This window comes from Symphalangus syndactylus, chromosome X (assembly GCF_028878055.3).
Source record: "Symphalangus syndactylus isolate Jambi chromosome X, NHGRI_mSymSyn1-v2.1_pri, whole genome shotgun sequence".
NCBI classification, from domain to species: domain Eukaryota; kingdom Metazoa; phylum Chordata; class Mammalia; order Primates; family Hylobatidae; genus Symphalangus; species Symphalangus syndactylus.
The window spans coordinates 54,775,425-54,780,350 of NC_072447.2; the positions used below are offsets into that span (position 1 = coordinate 54,775,425).

General features: G+C 45.4%; 1 pseudogene; it reads right to left on the minus strand.

The window, feature by feature from the left end:
- Positions 1-3,716: 3,716 nt before the first annotated feature.
- On the minus strand, positions 3,717-4,695 carry LOC129475813 (small ribosomal subunit protein uS2-like; annotated as a pseudogene).
- Between the last annotated feature and the right edge of the window lie 231 nt (positions 4,696-4,926).

Sequence of the window (4,926 nt, forward strand, 5' to 3'; positions counted from 1 at the left end):
AACAGATGTTCTTTCAGAGTGGAGCCAGGAGCCTGAAACCTACAAATGAACTCGGTTAGGAGCTGGCAAGATAACTTGCCCACTGACCTTCACCAAGTACTTGTTGGTGGCCTTGCTCAGCCTTTACAGGCCCAGCCATCCACCTGCCAACCTCTCTCTGGACAGTGCCTTAAAGGCTGCACAGAGGAAGTTTCAGCATTGTACTCTCTGGAATGGAGTCTAGTCAGGTGGTTGGGCATGTTTCTGTGTTTTTGAGAAATGGGTGATCACGTGAGGTCCCTCTGAATTGGAATATGTGTGAACACAAATAAGTGTCTTTAATCACTTAGAATTTTTATTTTATATTTATTCAAAGAATTATTTTAGACTTATCTAGACATTTGTTTTTCTCATGTATCACTTTTGGATATATCTTTAAAAAGAAAATTTAAATTGGTTAAAGTATTCCTAAAACTTCTTTACATTCAGAACCCAGCTTTTCTGAATCAACTTTTAAAAATTGAGATACAACATTATGTGTGTGTGTGTGTGTGTGTGTGTATAATTTTTTTTTTTTTTTTTTTTTGAGACAAGGTCTCACTCTGTCACCCAGTCTGCAGGGCAGTGACACAATCATGGCTTACTGCAGCCTCGACCTCCTGGGCTCAAACCATCCTCCCACCTCAGTCTCCCAAGTAGCTGGGACTACAGGTGTGAGCCACCACACTCAGCTAATTTTTTAAATTTTTTGTAGAGACAGGGTTTCACTATGTTGACCAGGCTGGTCTCAAACTCTCGGCCTCAAGTGATCTGGCTGTCTCAGCCTCCCAAAGTGCTGGGATTACAGGCATGATCCACCACGCCTGGTCTGTATATATTAAAGTATGTAAGGTACACTAGTCATAAATGTTTATATACACACACACACACACACACATATATATAGATACACATAGATACACATATATTCTGGTAACCACCATCCAAAGGATGTAGAGCAATTGGGACTTTCATACACCATTGGTGGGAGTGAAAATTCATACCATCACTTTGAAAAACAGCTTTATGCCCGGGTGCAGTGGCTCACACCTGTAATCCCAGCACTTTGTGAAGCCGAGGCAGGCAGATCACCCGAGGTCAGGAGTTCAAGACCAGCCTGACCAACATGGAGAAACCCCATCTCTACTAAAAATACAAAATTAGTCAGGCATAGTGGCGCATGCCTGTAATCCCAGCTACTCGGGAGGCTGAGGCAGGAGAATCACTTGAACCCGGGACATAGAGGTTGCGGTGAGCCAAGATCGCACCATTGCACTCCAGCCTGGGCAACAAAAGAGAAACTCCATCTCAAAAATAAATAAATAAAAGAAAAACAGTTTTACAGTATCTACTAAAGTTAAACATATGCCTACTTTATGATCTAGCAGTCCCTCTCCTGAATATATACTCAAGAGAAATGAGTGCATATGTCTACCAAAATGCATGTATAAGAATATCTAGGGCTGGGCATGGTGGCTCATGCCTGTAATCCCAGCAATTTGGGAGGCCGAGACAGGTGGATCACTTGAGGCCAGAAGTTCAAGACCAGCCTGGCCAACATGGTGAAGCCCTGTCTTTACAAAAAAAAAAAAAAATACAAAAATTATCTGGGTTTGGGGGTGCGCACCTGTAGTCCCAGCTACTCAGGAGGCTGAGGCAGGAGAATTGCTTGAACCCAGGAGGCGAAGGTTGCAGTGAGCTGAGATCGTGTCACTGTGCCCCAACCTGGGCAAGACTCCATCTCAAAAACAAACAAACAAACAAAAAACAAAAAAAACCCCATAATATGAGGTATTATATTACTTAGATTATAGATGAAGTGCTAGAGGAGTCCAGAGATCAGGGAAGACATCCTGGAGAAGATCATTCCTTCATTCATTCATGTTGTAGCATTTATCAGTACTTCATTCCTAGTTATAGCAAACTAATATCCATTGTGTGGCTAGACAGCATTTTGTTTATCCATTCATCTGTGGATGGATATTTGGGTTATTTCCATCTTTTGGCTATTATGAATAATGCTGCCATGAACATCTGCATACAAGTCTTTGTGCAGACATGTTTTGGCCTCTCTTAAGTAGAAACCTAGGAGTAGAATTTCTGGGTCATATAGTAAATTTATGTTTAACTTTTTAAGAAACTGCCAGACTATTTTCCAAATTCATTATACCATTTTGTCATACCACCCAGCAATACATGAGGCTTTCCGTTTCTCCACATTTATGCCAGCATTTGTTACTGTCTGTCTTTTTTGATTCTAGCCATCATAATGAACATGAAGTATTTCATTGTAGTTTTGATTTGCATTTGCCTAATGATGATGACGTTAAACATCTTTTTTTTTTTTGAGACGGAGTTTTGCTCTTGTTTCCCAGGCTGGAGTGCAATGGTGCAATCTTGGCTCAATGCAACTTCCGCCTCCCAGGTTCAAGCGATTCTCCTGCCTCAGCCTCCCGAGTAGCTGGGATTACAGGTGTGTGTCACCACGCCTGGCTAATTTTTGTATTTTCAATAGAGATGGGGTTTCACCATATTGGCCAGGCTGGTCTCGAACTCCTGACCTCAGGTGATCTGCCCACCTCCGTCTCCCAAGGTGCTGGGATTACAGGCATGAGCCACTGCACCTGGCCAATGTTAAACATCTTTTCATGTGCATTAGCCATTTGTATGTCCTCTTTGGTGAAATGACTATTCAAATATTTTGCTCATTTTTAATTGACTTGTTTGTATTTTTTTTTTTTTGAGACTGAGTCTCGCTCTGTCCCCCAGGCTGGAGTGCAGTGGCTCAATCTCAGTTCCCTGCAAGCTCCGCCTCCCGGGTTCACGCCATTCTCCTGCCTTAGCCTCCCGAGTAACTGGGATCACAGGCGCCCGCCACCACACCCGGCTAATTTTTTGTATTTTTAGTAGAGACGGGGTTTCACCGTGTTAGCCAGGATGGTCTCGATCTCCTGACCTCGTGATCCACCCGCCTCGGCCTCCCAAAGTGCTGGGATTACAGGCGAGAGCCAGACTTGTTTGTATTTTTAATATTGAGTTGTAAAAGTTCTTTATTTCAGATCAAAATGTAATATAAATCTATGCAATCTTTCTGGAGTACAATGTGGCTTCAAATGTTTCAAATGCCCTAGAATTGTGTAATTGTGTGTGTGTGTGTGTGTCCCTTTAGGCAGGGCACTGTGATGCACTACCCAGATTCCCCTTCACTGAAGGACTTCTTGCCCAACTCCAAGAGTGTGGTCAGCAGACAGCCCTCAGCTGTCATCCCCTCCAGGTCTGCCTCAGCTACAGAGGGCAGTCCACGCCCACTGACTGATCAATGCAAGGATCTAAAGGTCTGGACATTTCCACTCAGCCCTGGACAGCTCTGAAAGGCTGTTCTAACACCAGAGTTCCCTGTAGGGTCAGCTGAGTCCATCAGGCCTGCATCAAAGCTTGGCTTCTCTCTCTACCCAATCCTGCTTCATCCTCCTACCTTCCACAGGTGTTGATCCCAAGAGCACTTCTTAGTGAACAACCTGCACACTAAACTCCATTGCACAGTCAGTTTCCTGCAGAACCCCACCTACAACAAGCAGCTTCATCTTAACTCCCCCAAAAGTATCATCTTCTAAGAAACTCTGTGTAATTCTTTTTTTTTTTTTTTTTTTTAGAAACTGATGTTTATTTTCCATCAACCATTTTTCCATGTTGCTTAAGAGCCTGTGCAAGAACAGCTTAAGACCAGTCAGTGGTTGCTCCTACCCATTCAGTGGCCTGAGCAGTGGGAGCTGCAGGCCAGTCTTCCGTGGCAGGCTGAGCGCTCCAGTCTTCAGTAGGAAACTGCTGAATAGGCACAGAGGGCACCTGTACACCTTCAGACCAGTCTGCAACCTCAGGCTGAGTAGCAGTGAACTCAGGAGCTGGAGCAGTCCATTCATCCTGAAATTCCTCCTTGGTCACAGCCTTTTCAGCAGCAGCCTGCTCTTCTTTTTTCAATCTCTTCAGGATCTCTGTAGAAGTAGAGATCAGGCATGACCTCCCACGGGTGTTCACGGGAAATGGTGCCACGCATGCGCAGAACTTCCCGAGCCAGCATCCACCACATCAAACCCACCGAGTGAGCTCCCTTGTTGTTGCACGGGATGGCAATGTCCACATAGCGCTGAGGAGAATCTGTGTTACACAGCGCGATGGTAGGTAGGTTAACATAAGATGCCTCCGTGAGAGGCTGGTGGTCAGCCCTGGGGTCAGTAACCACAAGAAGCCGTGGCTCCCGGAAGGCTGCCTGGATCTGGTTAGTGAAGGTTCCAGGAGTGAAGCGGCCAGCAATTGGAGTGGCTCCAGTGGCAGCAGCAAACTTCAGCACAGCCCTCTGGCCAGTATTCCTGGAGGATATAACACTGACATCAGCAGGGTTTTCAATAGCAACAATAGCACCAGCTGCCAGCAGAAGCTTCTCCCAGGTCCTCTTCAGATTTATGATATAGATGCCATCACTTTTCCTTTTATAGATGTACTGTTCCATCTGGAAGTCAAGATTGGTGCCACCTAAGTGGGTTCCTGCTGCAAGGAACTTAAGGACATCCTCCTCCTTCATTTGCAGGACATCAAGGGCTCCGGACATTGTGAAAGTTTCCCGTTAAGTTACGACGGGAATCCAGAACAACGCCGTATGGACCCCCCTACAGATACCACGGAAAGCAATTCTGTGTAATTCTAATGGCACACACACACACACACCATCTCTTGTTGATTAGCCCAGAAGTGAGCACCTGACCCAAGATGAACCAAACAAAGCTTTTCCCTGGGGGTGTTGAACTTGGGAATCAGAGAGACTAAGTCACTGCACCTGCCCGGTGCCAAGCTGGAAAACAGGAGGGTAGGAAGGAGTAACACAGTATATCTGGTTGCTCACTGCCAGCACAG